Source organism: Canis lupus, chromosome 27 (genome assembly GCF_048164855.1).
Source record: "Canis lupus baileyi chromosome 27, mCanLup2.hap1, whole genome shotgun sequence".
Lineage (NCBI taxonomy): Eukaryota > Metazoa > Chordata > Mammalia > Carnivora > Canidae > Canis > Canis lupus.
In genome coordinates this window covers 15,299,472-15,314,599 of record NC_132864.1, presented here as the reverse complement: position 1 = coordinate 15,314,599, position 15,128 = coordinate 15,299,472, and the positions used below count along the sequence as shown (strand labels likewise).

The 15,128-nt window shown below is 46.3% G+C and overlaps 1 protein-coding gene across 16 annotated transcripts in view; it reads right to left on the bottom strand.

The window, feature by feature from the left end:
• The window catches only part of CUX2 (cut like homeobox 2), a 282,802-nt gene that overhangs the window by 191,219 nt on the left and 76,455 nt on the right, over window positions 1-15,128 (bottom strand). The window contains exon 1 of one of the 16 annotated variants that reach the window (XM_072801907.1): window positions 14,509-14,618. The exons of 13 other annotated variants lie outside the window; for them this stretch is intronic. The gene's annotated coding sequence lies outside the window, so the exon portion shown is untranslated. Of the gene's footprint in view, window positions 1-14,508; window positions 14,619-15,128 lie in introns of those variants that run through there. 2 more of the 16 variants (XM_072801911.1, XM_072801912.1) reach the window with 2 other exon arrangements.

Genomic DNA, 15,128 nt, shown 5'->3' with positions numbered 1-15,128 from the left:
CCAAAGCACACAGCTTGTCCTAAGTTTCCCATCTCCCCACATCTTCCTGTGTTACAATCCGCAGTGAAGACACAGTTTCTTCCCCACACCCAGACAGATAAAGGGAACAGCAAAGCCTCAGCACACCACTTAAGAGATAAGAGAGATTTCTTAGGCTGTGGCTCTGCGAGTCAGAAGTAAAAAGTGGGGTTTCAGCATCGTGCAATTAATGCAGCAAACATTGATTTCTGCACTGTAAGAGGCTGGTTCATTAATTCCAGATGCTCCCACCAGTCAAACCGAGGCTCAGCTTCTTTGCAAGATGAGGCAAATGAGAATACCGAATTCTAAAATTCCTTTCTGCAGCAACCTTTATTACCAAACAGAGCATAAAACCCACCCACCCAGACTGCTTAATTCTTCCTAAATAATTACCAGCACCTGCTCACCTCTGCATCACATGGGCAAAAACTCATTGTGCTGCTCGATGCCCAAGTGGACTCTCTCTTATGAGGAGAGATCAATTGACCAACGACCTCGGCCACCCCCACCCAACCCTGAACCACCATGGTATTTGCTTAGTGGAACAATCTTCCATACCTCTCAGCACCAGGACCTCTTTGCTGGATTGGATTTTTCTTTGAATCACGTTCAGAACGTAAAGACCCAACAGGGACTTCGTAGAAAAGATGTCTGGGGGTCCTTCCAGGGGGAAAAAGAGAAAAGGAAGCCCCTTGGGAGAGTCATTTTCCATTGGAAGAAGCTTCAGGGAGTTGAAAACTTTTTTTTTTTTTTTTTTTTTTTAAGGTAAATTCTCTTTTAAAATCCTTGGCAGGGGTGCCTGGCTGACTCAGTCAATTGGGCATCTGACTCTTGGTTTCAGCAGAAGTCATGATCTTGGGGTCGTGGGATCAAGCCCTGTATGGGGCTCAGTGCTTGGCACTCTGGCATTTGTCACTCAGCCCGGAGTCTGCTTGTCCCTTTCTTTCTGCCATCCCCTATCCACCAGCATGAGCCTGCCTGCTCATTCTCTCACAAACAAAGAAATAAAAATCTTTAATATAAGAAATAAATAAAAATCCTTAGCAGATTTAGCTGGGCTCAAACTCTGTAATTCAAGTCCAAGAAGGCACAGGAATTGGCCGACCATATCACTGAGTTTTCTTGCTATTCAGGAGAATCTTGATACTCAAAGTGTGGTCCACAAAGGTAGCTCGGCATCACTTGGGAGTCTGCTAGAAATGCAGACTCTCAGACCCCACTCAAGTCCTAGGAAATTAGAATGTGTATTTAAACAAGATCCTGAGGTGATCCACATTCATATTGAAGTTTGAGAAGCACTGGCTCAAGTTGTCTGTTTCAGAGAAGTAACAATGAGGAAAGACTGCTGTCCTATCTGTTGGGAGAGTCAGAATGCCTTTTGCTTGTCTGCCCTAAGCTAAGACATCCAGCCTTGCCATTCCAAGTCATCCAAGCCCTGCCATTCCAAGAATCATCATAGCCCTCAGATAAAACCTTCCAATAAGGCCACCAGCTGAGGTCACTGACCCAGTGATGATACCCTGACATGCTTAAGAAAACCCCAAATGATGAAGCCCTCAGTGCTATTCAAAGGCGGTCCCTGGACCAATGGCATCAGCATCACCAGGGAGCTTTGTAGACATGCTAGATCCCAAAGCACTCCAGGTCTATGATTCCCCGAGAATCTTCTGCACACCAGTTTGAGGACTTCCGATTGAGATCTCTTGCCAAAAGAGATTCCAGTGAAGCACAAATCTGAAGCCCATACTGACATCTGATGGCCATACTCCCTCAACTAGACTCCAAATTGGAGATGAGGGAGACCCTCCCTTTTTTTCTTTCAAGTGAAGAAGTTGGGAGAAAGAAGTAAATATAAATAAAATAAGTAAAAATAAACAGCTCCCACTAGGTTATTAACATGGAACAGGGCTGGGAGAGTGATAAGGTGTCTGGTATTCAAGTTCAAAGTCACTGCCCTGAACAACAAGCTCTTTGATGAGAGGCAGCAACAGGCCCAAACCCCTCCCTCACCTGTAGCCCCATCCTCTGCCCAGCTCTCCCAATTCACACGAACAGTTTCTTTATCCAAGAGGAACTCACAGATGAAACACTCGGTCTTTTGAATGTGTGGGTTCCCCCCTTTGTGCCTCCCCGGCCTTCTCAGTTATCCTGGGGAACGCAACGAAGATTTCATGCACCAAATACCATCCGGCTCCAATTGTCATTTCAGGATTCGCACCGTTTTAATGAATGCCAAAACTGTTTTTTCACTTGATAGAGCCTGACAAGACCAACAATCACAGATTAGAGAGAAACTTCTTGCTTTTCAACAAAGGTTAATAAATAGTGACAGCATTAAGTCATTTCTGATTAACTATGCTGAAAGATATTATTGCTGTTTGTAACATGAAATCATTATTGGATTAAGCACAGCATATAAAAATGAAATGTGAGTTTTAATCTCAAACACAGACATTCAGGCTGCTCAGATAAAGGCGGGGATAACACTCAGAGGCCCATATTAATTTTTAAGTTGTTCTGGTGAAGGGATTTCATCTGTCGCTTGTCTGGTCTGTGTTTGATGGTCCCTAAGTGAACTCTTCTTGCCTCCCCTCACCATCTCCCAAAGATGCAAAGAGGCAAACAGCAGTGATAACCTTCCTTTGCTAAGTCAGATCACACTGAGTGTTGAAGCATGGTAGGATGCAAACAAGGACCCAGGGACAACAAGTGGCCTCACCGTTTTAGGGGTTCCTTGACCTCAACAATCTTTCCCAAGAAAATGTGAATCCCAAGTAAGGGATGGGTTGGAGGTTGGCAAATTCCACCCTCATTTTCTAAATGAAGAAGTTGGGGGAAAGGAGTAAAAGTGAGTAAGAGGCTCCTAGTGAGTCATTAACCTGGGACAGGTTTGGGAAAGAGAGGAGACCCAAGTTGGCACAACCCAAGTTCACAGTCACTGCCTTGCCCCTTCCCTCCCATCCCATCCACTGCAGACACTGAGAAGTCCCCTAGTTCAAGATATTTTGTGTATTCCATTCATTCAGCCCCCTGATTGTGATCTCTAAATACCATTTCCCAGTAAAAGGATATGGGGCTTCCATAGCTGAGTCCACAGCTGAAATGTGAAATAAACAAGGAACTGTCTCCTTCCTAGAAAGCAAGGAGGCTGTCCAAGACCACTGGAGGAGGCCAAAGGATTCAAAAGCTGACTTGCAGAGGCCCCATGCATCTGAGTCCCATGAGAGACCACAAATAAGGATAAGAACTGAAATGGATGAAGATATTTCAATTATGCTTACACCCACGGATTTATAATATTTTATTTATTTATTTTTGAAGATTTTTTAATTTATTCAGTTATGGGAGACACACAGAGAGAGGCAGAGACCCAGGCGGAGGGAGAAGCAGGCTCCCTGCAAGGAACCCAATTTGGGGCTTGATCCCAGGACCCCGGGATCATGACCTGAGCCAAAGGTAGATGGCTCTACCACTGAGCTACCCAGGGGCCCCTATAAAATTTTAAGAACAAACCAAAAAACCCCTCTCACTGGTCCCTTTTGGAGGATGTCAGGGAACCAACTCTCTATCCTGAAAACCAGCAAATAAAGGGAAAGGATTAAACATTTATTTTCCCTTTCTTGGGCACACTTTTGTTCATCAAATAATTGATAAGAGGTGGTTTCTCTGTAGAGACATCTTCCAGCTAAGAAAGAGAAGGACAGAGTCAGTGTATGAACATTTTGCAACCTTTAATGAATTAATGGACCTAGGCAATGATTATCATTGGGCATGAAACCCAGTGGATGAAGAGCTGATAGGGAACTTGACAATGGATGGATTAGGCTGACAGCTCCTGAACCCACTGATCAATCTCAATGTCAAAGAAAGGGAGACAGCCAGACCTTGTGTCCTCCTGATGATAGGGCACACTGCCATCCATGATGTGGTCTTGCCAAAAATATTGAACTGGTATCTGATCAAGCCTCTGGGGCTACTGCCAGTTCACAGGAGACCCAGGCGATGGAGGGGAATGTTAAAGGACACTACAGGTACATGTGCAGCAGAGCCAGTGGAGGGAAACTCTACGGGGCAAAGAGCCTGGCTTCTTCAACAAGGAAAACAAAGAAAGAGAGAGAGGAAAATAAAGGGGAGTAGGAGGCTGGGACAGAAAGACAGGGGAGAGATCGGGTGAGGAGAGAGGGAACAGAGATGGCAGAGGATGCAGAATAATATATGAATCCATGAGGCCTTAGTGATATAAATAAATAATTAGATAAACACATGATCAAGAAGGTAAAGCTCTTCAACTAATAAATGCAGAAGTAATGACGGAAAGAGAAAACTACCATTTGGCAAACACCACAGCAGTAATTGTTTCAGGCAAAAAGCATCAACATATGCTAAAATTAGTGGGCAAAAGAATGGTGAGTAACATAATATTTACATAGTCTCAAAGTTTTCCCACAAGATACTTATTAATAATGAAGGGAAAAATAAGAACTTCACAGTGGAGATTCCAAGCAGACCTTACCTTAAGCAGGTGACCAAGTTAACATCACCAGTTAAAGGGGCAAATGGACATCATTGTCTCCTGATATGACTGCACCCAGGATGATACAAGATCATTCTGGTGGCATTTCTGCCAAAAATGCATAACCTGAGGCAAACATGAGTAAAAACATCCTACATTCATAAATGAAAGGACGTTCTACAAATACAATAAAATGGCCAGAATGGCCCCGGATCCTCCCTCACTGTGACACAGTCTCTGAAAAGTATTCCAGACTCATGTACCAAACAATTCTTCTTTTCACTTGGTCCTACAAGGCATATCCCTGCATCCCAGCCTGAGTGCAGAGATATTCACTGAATAAATAAATCAATGAATAACAACAGCTTAAACAAAAAAGGGATTTTTACTGGCTCATATAACTTGACAGTTCCAGGTCAGCTAGCTTCAGGCATGGCTGTATCTAGATGCTCAAAGGATGTCACCCTGTTCATCTCTTGGATCAGCTTTCCTGTGTGTGGGTGGCTTTGTTCTCAGCTGGGGTCTTCACCTGGCAGCTCTGTTTTATCAGGATGGCAACTCCCAGGGAAAGAAAGTACCTTTTTCCTAGCAGTTTTAGCAAAAGTCCCAGGATTTACTCTGATTGAATCAAATTTAGGTACATGCACTTTAATTCCGTTCCAGATTAAAGGAGACTAACGGGACATAACAACTCACGCAATGTATGATCCAGAACCGGACCCTAGACCACAAAAAGTTATCAGTGGGCAACTGACAAAATTTGGGTAAAATCAATATACAAGGCTATATTGCTGTGTTAACATTAATTTCCTAATCTTATAATTGTTCTGTGGTTATGCTGAATGTTAACATTTAGCGAATCTAGGTAAAGGGAATATGGGGAATTCTTTGTACTATTTTTGCAACTTTTTGTAAATATTTTTGAAACCATTTCAAAATGTGAAGTTAAAAAATAAAATGTTTAAAGAAATTAAGTGTGAAGCATTCCCTAACTGCCTTACCTCAAGAGGTTCCCTCAAGACAGCACTTCACAACACTCTTATTTTGCAACACTCAGAATTATAAAATCACTTATGGCTTCTTTGCTGAATGCAGTCTCTCTTCCTGGCCTGTGGGCCTTCTGCACCCAGGGCACTTTCTTATCAGAGGGATCACTGTTCTCCCTTCACTATTCCCTTCTTTTCCCATGCAGTTTTTATTACTTTTTAAAATCACATGTTCCTCTGCATTTGGCTCATTCATTCTTTTGTTCAGTCAATAAATATCTGAGGGCACAGGTGTGCTAGTAAACAATAGATGTTGAGAACCCAGTGGTGATCTGAACATACTTTTGTTCTGTGTCCATCAGACCGAAATCTCCATGGGGCACAGCCCATGTCTGCTTTGTTTCCTACTCTGTCTCCAGTGCATGTCACACAGTTGGCTTTCAAAAAGTGTCCAATGAACGAGTAACTGGATGAATGGCATTCACACCACCACCAATTCCAGCACCCATACTAAGTGATCCCAGGACTGTTTCTTTTAAGCCTGGCCAAGCAGGTATGCAATGCATTTACCTAAATGCACAGAAGAAGCCTCAGTCATCATCTGTTTCAGAGAAGGAATGAGGATAAAAAGGCAGGAGGAAGTCACTGGCCTTAGAGCACTGATAAAACCCAGTCCCCTGGGGATCCCTGGGTGGCTCAGCGGTTTAGCGCCACTTCAGCCCAGGGTGTGATCCTGGAGACCCCGGATCGAGTCCCATGTCGGGCTCCCTGAGTGCAGCCTGCTTCTCCCTCTGTCTGTGTCTCTGCCTCGATCTCTGTCTCTCTGTCTCTCATGAATAAATAAATAAAATTAAAAAAAAAAAAACTCAGTCCCCTGATATCCAGCCCTGTGTAGGTCCCACTGTCCCATGAGGTAGGAGACAGTCCTTCAACAACTGCCAAGTTTTAGACAATTGCTGGGCCTCCTGAGACCTCACACCAACCTCCTTCCTGGTCCCTTCAGTACATTCCCATCCCCTGCTTTACTCCAATTCAAGGAGGGCAGGCATGGAAACATCTCCCCCAGACAGGGTTTCTGTGCTCATTTTTCAAAGAGCAAAGAAACTGACATGAATATGGCTTCAGAAGTTGAGGCCTGCCTGCTTCTGACACTCAGGCACATCCTGAAACAGGGACCAAGAACAGTTGCTCATTGGCTGTGCCGCTGCATTTGGCACTCAATCATATTTTATTTTCAATTTGCCTCTATTTGTTTCATGGGTTTACAGACAACTTAACCCTCTCCCTCACCAAGCCATGAGGTAACCAATGGCTGCAGCTATGGATTAAGTTTTTTTTTTTTTTTTAAGATTTTATTTATTTATTCATAGAGACACAGAGAGAGAGAGAGAGAGAGGCAGAGACACAGGCAGAGAGAGAAGCAGGCTCCATGCAGGGAGCCTGACATGGGACTCAATCCAGGGTCTCCAGGATCACGCCCTGGGCTGCAGGCGGTGCTAAACCGCTGCACCACCGGGGCTGCCCTATGGATTAAGTTCTACCTCTGAAAAGCAAGCAAACCCCAATCCATTTCTGGGCCTCAGTTTCCCCATTTGTCAATGAAAGAGGGTGGTTTGAAATTAGAGAGCTCTGGGTTCTGATTCCAGCTTGGCTACTTCCTCAGAGACAGTGTGGACAAGTACAGAACTGCTCCCCCACCTCAGTTTCTACATATGTGAAATGGGTCAATGCTGTGAAGCTCCCTGGGGAATGTGGTTAGAAAGTGTGAAGCTGGGATCCCTGGGTGGCACAGCGGTTTGGCGCCTGCCTTTGGCCCAGGGTGCGATCCTGTAGACCCGGGATCTAGTCCCACGTCGGGCTCCCGGTGCATGGAGCCTGCTTCTCCCTCTGCCTATGTCTCTGCCTCTCTGTCTCTCTCTGTGTGACTATCATGAATAAATAAATAAAATCTTTAAAAAAAAAAAAAAGTGTGAAGCTCACAGAGCAGGTATCTGACAGATAGTAGATGCTATTTCCATCTAAATTCTCCTTATTTCTCACCTAGTGGAGCCTTCTAAAATCACTGGCTTCTCCATTATACCGAATGCATCTGGTAGGAGGGGTGTTGTCTGACAAAAATCCTTGGAGTTGAATTTGGCCTTGAAGTAGGTAGACCCCGCGCTACCTAGATGACCTCCCCAAGGACAGGGACATATCTGCATTGTTACTGCCTTGGGCACTGTTTGGCACAAAGGGATTTTTGTGTATAATATCATTTATTTGCTTTCCATCTTTGTGTATTTTTAATTTCAGGCATTACAGGTTCTATCCCAGACCTTTCTGCCTGCCATGGCAGATGCCCCTGTCCTCCAAACTCCCCTGAGCCAGGGCAGATGTAGTAAACACGGTGGCAGCTGCAACATGAGGCTGAAGGTGAAGCACGCAGCTCCCCGGAACTCCTGGAGGCAACAAAAGAACTCAGTGGGGAACACGGAGAAAAGAATTGTAAGCGACGTCTACATGACATCTTTGCCTGATTGAATTAGGCAGGGACTCTTGAGTAAAGATGTATGTGCCCCAATAAAATGTCAATAAAGTTCCCACAGAGAAGAAACTTAGGTTGCCCAAGGACTTGACCAATCCACATCTGGTGGGTGGGCTGTGCAAGGAGTCTGCAGGCTTGGGCACAGAAGACTGTCAGGGCACATCAGGCCTTGATTAAGGGATGGGGTGACTGTCACCAGAAGCTATACGTTTGAGTGCACCACAAGATGTTATAAAGGGCCTCAGTTTCCTGATCTGTAAAATGAAAACAAGGTGCAGATTCAATGAGATGGTATAAGTTAACACTTAGCACAATGCCTGGTACATAATCAGTGCTCCACCGAAGGAGGAGGTGTTACATGTCATTACTGCTTCTGAATTCCAAAAGGAACAAACGTGATAAACTGAGCTCATCCATTACCCATTTCACCTGACTTGCTCCAACGACCCTTCTACTACATCCTTGCTCTTCCCTGTCCCCCTCCCCTCTCCTTCCTGATGTTATTCACCCCTTCCCCTTTCTGTCACATCAGAAGTGTCCTCATTCAAGGCCCTGTTCTTGGAAGCCCTCCAGGATTTGCTCCATCAAAATCCATCCCCTCCTCCCTGGTGCTCCCATAGCACCTTGCTGCTCTATCAGCAAATGATACAAACTATTAGTTGTTAGTATCATCACCGTAATAGGAGCTGCCATTAATCACCACCAAGAGAAACTCTCCATCTTCTGAACAACACCCTACAGCAGGTATCACTGTTCTCTCCATTTCACAGACAAGAAAACAGAGTCAACAAAGAGGTCAAGCCACTTGCGCAAGGTCACCTAGCCAGTAGGCAGCAGAGGCAGACTTCAGCCCATCTACATGGCTCCAAAGCCCTTCCTCTTCTTCTGCTGAGTGCTCTTTTAGCAGGGAGCCTGTGTGCCCCATTTCCTGTAGGTCCTGAGGAAGAGGCCCTAGAGGGAGAAACAGAGCAGAGCACACACGTGTGTACACACACAGGCACACGGCTTTCTGGCTTCCCATAGCAGCCTTCTCCTGAATTTCAAAACATCTCCCCTTTGCTGAGTCACCTTCCTGGGAAGAGGGGGAGAGAAATCAATACTTGTTGCCTATCAACTCAGTTATCCAATCAACCAGCATCGGCCCCCAAGGCTACAGCCGATTATTCCAAAACCCCCAAACCCCATTTCATTATAGTTAAAAAGAACATTTCCTTTTAATCACCCCCAAATATTTCTGAGGCAGCGGAAAGGAATAAGACTGCCCGGGGAGAAGAGCAGATGACACATCTTTATGCAGAAGGGCACAGCGCAGCATGCGGGGGCAGTAGGCCCTTCTCTGTGGGGGGCCTGCCCAGTGCTCAGTGGGGCTCTCAGGTCTATTTTGGGGGCAGTGATGAGCTGCTTACAGGGCTGACCGGCCAAAGGCAGCTACTTAAAGGACAGCAGGCCACAAGACATGGCATTGAAAGCCTGGCCAGGAGAAACAGAGTGTTTCAAGAGAAGCCACCAGGGCTGAGGTTCCCATTCATTTTCTGTATGAGCCATATGGCCCCCATGCCTCCGCTCCTTCCTTATAAAGAAGCACTGACGTTCTCTGAGGGCCACAGCAGGCTGCAAACTCAGGTGGTCCCAAAAAGGACAGTCAAGGTAAAGAGCAAGTATTGAAGTAGAAGTTAAGGTAAGTGGGACAGGGGCCCCTCTGACACTTAGTGCTCTGTAGTCTTGGAGTGTCTTTGAAGCTCACTGGGCTGCTGTTCCCTCATGTTAGGTGGGTATTGAGTTTATAATCTCCCTTTCTATCCTGACTCTGAAAACAGCATGGCAGTGGTAGTAACAGTAACAGTACTGGTAACAGTTAAGTCAGTGAGCACTCACTGTGGACTGGGTCCTTTCCTTAAATGCATTGTGTGAATCATCTTATTTTACAGATGAAGAACTGGCAGCACTGAAAGGTGAAGTAACTTGCCCCATATCACACAGCCGGAGTGCACAGAGTTGGGATTTGAATCTGGGAGAGCCTGGCCTCTGAACTGGGCTCCTTCCCACCTCCCCAACTGGTCTGGGTGAGGTCCAGGCTTTGGGACCCAACCATAAATGAATGGGTTCAGCAAGACAATTCCTGGGATTCCCTTTGGACCCTGTTGACCCACGACCCCCATGAGCCATCTTGGGATTTGGCTTCTAAATTAAATACTTCTTAATGTCCCAAGTCCATCGACAAGCACTTATTAGGCATCTATCATATCTTTTATATTAGGTATGGGGAGGAGGGGAAAGAAAGGCAAGAAATGAAACTCTGGTCTGCTAGGGACCCTGGCCTGACATGATGAACACAATGCAGGTAGGACACAGCTCAATTAGATACAAAGCAGGAAAAAAGTTGTCCTAAGAAAGGGATACAATAAAAAAGACAATAGAGGCAAAAAGAAAAGGTGACAGCTATGGAGCTCAAGCAGGATTTCAAGGGCAGGTAGGTTTGAGATAGGTGAAAGAGAGGAGGACACTCATGGTGGTCAGAACAGCTTGGGCAAGTGCATGGACCTAGGGTAGACCAAGTACAATGGATCCTAGGGCTTTTGCTAGAGCTACTGGGAAAGAGGTGCTTTCTTTTCCTGGGAGGTGCCACACTGATGAAACATGGCTGCCAGGAAAAAACCTTGGCTGAGAACAAATTGCACCCACATGGAGGAAAGCTGAACCAGGAGATGAGCAGGATGACATAACATCATTTGAGCAGCTGGATACAACCATACCTGAAGCTAGTGACTTGAAACTTTCACATCATGTGAGCCAATAAAAATCCTTTTTTGTTTAAGCTGTTGCCAGGTGGATTTCTCTCACATACAACCACAAGAATACTATCCATTATAATAGAGAGTGCCCAATTCTCCCTCACTGTGACACAGTCCCTTTTCAGGGAAAAGTCTATTCAAGATTCATGCATCAGTTCTTCCCTTTTATTTGGTCCCACAAGGTATCTCCAGGCATCCTGGCACTGAGCACAGAAATACTCAATGAATCAATGAATGACGTCCCCCTCCCCAAGAGTCAGTGCACCCCATCTGTAGAGGTCACATTCAATACCTCAAACCAATCCCCTAGTCTTGGAATTGTGGGATAATGTCTCAGTTTTCTGCCAGTCCCTCTACCTCTGGCCATCACAATCACAGTGAAGTGATTAACCCTAGATGTTCCAGGCACCCACAGATCTGCCAAGTGTTCACTGCTAGAGGAGAGATGTCCAGATCAGGCCCCCTCCTTCCGTGGGAAGCCACCAGACTGTGCCTGAATCCAATCTCCCCCTTAGCTACAGTAAGCTCAACACAGTCCATCCGCTCATCCAACAAATGTTGTTGAACAACTACTACACAGCAGACCTTTTGTTCCAAGTGTCTGAATGAGTCTGGTGATAGGACTGGGCACAGGGGCAAAAACCCAGCAGAGTTTCTCTTCCATGAAATAGAAGAGGCTCCACCCCCACAAATCAATAAAAACCTGAAGATAAGAGTAGCATCTCCACTACGCAGGAAACTCACAAACTTATCTGTTAATAATAATAATAATAATAATAATAATAATACGTTTTAAACTCCTTAAAATAATCCCCTACCCTGCCCCACAGACACCAAGGCATCAAAGTTCAATCTTGTCATTATCTCTGGTATACTGGCAAGGAATGTTCCTTTGCAAAAAGATAAAATAGAATTACAACAGCCTTTTAAAAGGAATCACTTACCATACCAGATGCCAGGCTAAACGTTTTAGCTATACTGTTTCATTGCCTCCTTGCTACCACTCAAAGCAATGGGGAACTGGAAGCTCAGAGAGGTTGAGTAACTGGCCCAAAGTCACTCAGAAAGTGGAGGAAGCAAGATTTCTACTCAGATCTGGAAGATTCCAAAACATCTCCAAACCACAGCTTTCTCCTTCATTAGTGTAGAAATAAGCAGGACCAACTTCAAGGGGTTTCAACAAAAGCTAGATGTGATAATGCATACAAAGTGTTTTAGCACATGTCCTTGCCCATGTGAAGGACTCCGCCCAACAAGACTGGGTATTTCATCTTCAGTGTGTCTGACATGGTTTGAAGCAGGTGAGCTCAGGGCACCATGTAGGGCCAGGCTCAGTGGAAATTCCCTTCCATATGAGGCTCTCCCTCTGCTGTCTGCCACTGATGCTCAAATGCCAGTTGCCTTCTGACAAGTGCACAAAACAGTTTTGGGTGCCTACAGCCTGCTGGATCTACCCTGGCAGGGAGAACTGCCAGGTGGCTCTCTTGCCGGCTGGCTCCTGCCCCTGGCTACTGCCCAGAGTGACTTAACCCAAGTCTGCACCTACTTGCCAAATCACTGGAGGAAAGATGAGCATAGCATGTGACTCAGCCCACCCACGCAGGACACTCACCCTAGAACCCATGCCACGTTCCCCCTGGCACTCCCAGCTGGGTGCCTGGCACACAGCAGCTGCCTGACAACAGAGTAGGCAAGGCTGCAGAAAGAGTAGGTTACAAGTTGTGTTAAAAAAAAAAAAAAAAAGATGATATTGTGTGCTGACGGGATGTTTTAATCTGGATTCAGGCATTCCAGAAATAACAATAGCTCATGCTCTATAGCACTCACTCTAACCTTTTATGTAAGGTAAGGGATTTAACCCTCACAACATCCCATGCAGTAGGTACTATAATTAGCCCAATTTTACATATAAGAAAACTGAGGCACAGACAAAATGACTTGTCTACAATCACACACAGGTAAGACACACTGAACCTGGGCTGTTCAGGCCACAGAATCTCCCATGTTCAAGAAAGGATCTGAGGTAACAAATGAGAGAGAGCCCTGAGGCTGCCCCATCATACTGCCCATTTTGCAGACAAGACTGAAGCTCAGAGAAGCTGAACAACATGCTCATGGCCCCACAGCATATGAAGCCAGGCTTCGGATCTGCCTTCAGAACTGGTTCCTGATTGCGTTAAATTTTGCATGGCATCTGGTTTCTACTCCACAAAATCTGACTCCTCCACACCAGCCACCTCCTCTTGCAGAGGGTGATTCCACAAAAGACAAATCCCAATGATGGGGAGGTGAGCCAGATGGGGACAGGGGTTGAAAAGAGGTTCACCTGGCCCTACAGAAAAGCCCAACAGTTACCAGGTTCCCTGCAGGACATGGATTTTCTGCTCTACAGAAATGACTGTGGCTGGTTGCACCACATGGGTGGGAGGGTTCAGGGCTGCTGCAGTGTGGCCATCTTGGGGAGCCCTGACTACCTACAGGACTGTGGCCAGAGCCCCTGCCACCCAGCTCAGGGGAACCAAGCCCAGGGCACCAGCCTGCCCTGGGGTCAGATCAGCAACTGTCTAGCAAGAGCTACCATTGTTAGGTATAGGTGTGCCTTGAAAAAGCACATTCTGTACCACACAATAACTTTATATTTAGAAAGCATCACCCCCTCCACAAACAAAGCACCCATGGCTTGTGTGGCCCAAGCTACAGAGGTAAAGCTTGTCAAAATATCAGCCGGAGCAGAGTGGGTTAAAAATGGCACAATCCTCAGAGACATCTGGTTTCCTGAGTCTCCGACCCAAGCTGGAGCCAGCGGGGAGCCTAGTTGCCTGTCACCAATGCTGCAACGCTGTGCTCTGAAACCAGGGAGGTTCCTGACACGCTCTGACCCAAGGATAGCTCTGCTGGGGGCTCCATATGTGAGAGGACAGGAGGGCACCATACATGCTCTCACATGCAACACGCTCATTACACACACTCTCATACATTCTCTCATACATGTGCACTCATACACAGCACAGTTCGCACTCTCACATGCAATGTGTGCTCACACACGACAAGCTCTCACATGTGTATACTCACACATAGCCTAGCTCACACACAGATGATATTGCTCATATACAACATGTTCTCACATGCATTGTGCACATGCACAGAACACACTCTCACACAACATGCTCTCCCATGTGATACACTCTCCTATACATGCCCACATGTTCAAATGCATTCTCACATACTCACATGTACATGCACTTCCCTCATGCTCACGTGCACTCTCACATACACATGGGCATATGGGCCCATGATTACACAACTCATGTGCTTCCCTAAGATGCTCACATACATCCACGTACAAAAAAAGACATGGAGAGTCCCAGAGAAACACGCCCGGACCTATACCCAGCCATGCCCAGCCACACCCATGGCCACTTCCCAACACACACAGAAACACACACACACACACACACCTCAAGAACATACACGCACAATGATCCACACTTGGTCTTCTTGTGTGTGGACAGCCCCCCAAGAGCCACAATTCACACAGAGAAAAAGACCCAAGGAGCCACACACAAGGCTAGATGCACACACAGAGACACATGGACACACACACATAAAGTCACAGCCTCTTCCTCTCACACCCCCAAGGTCTCCCAACTGAAAGCAGGCCCTGGCACTCACCCTGGGCAGGACTGTCCACACACAGGCCGCGATGCTGTCCTTCCAGCCCTGGCCTGCCAGCTGAGCCCACTCTAAGGGCCTGTCAGGCAGTACCACCAGCAAATAAAAAGCGAATGTGCAAAAATAAAACCGAAAGGCTGCGATAAAGCAGTCCCCTTCCCACAGGACTCTGCGCTGACGCAGGTTCTGCTCTCTGCAATAAACATTTTCATTCTAATTTTAAAAGACATTAGCATTACCTCTTTGGCTCTCCATCCAGCCAGACGGTACTTCGCCTGCTGGGCCACTCACAGGCCGCCCTGGGTGGTGAGGGGATACAGAGTCTCAGGCCTCACACCTGAAGCCCTCAGTTCACCCTGCACGATGGGTGCTGACCTAGGGACCTGCCGGCCACCTGGATCTGATTTACACCATGCTCATGGGATCCCAGGGATGACCACTGCATAAAGCAAAGAGATACCCCCAAACTTCCCCTGAAGAACTCTCTCTCACTCCAGTCAGGACCTCTGCAGACCTAATCCTGCCCTCCAATGTGAGCATCACACATGAGAAAGGCAGCTTTCAAATGGCGGGTCTAACCTTGGATAAACAAGAGGCTCGGTGTGAACTGGGGCGCTGTT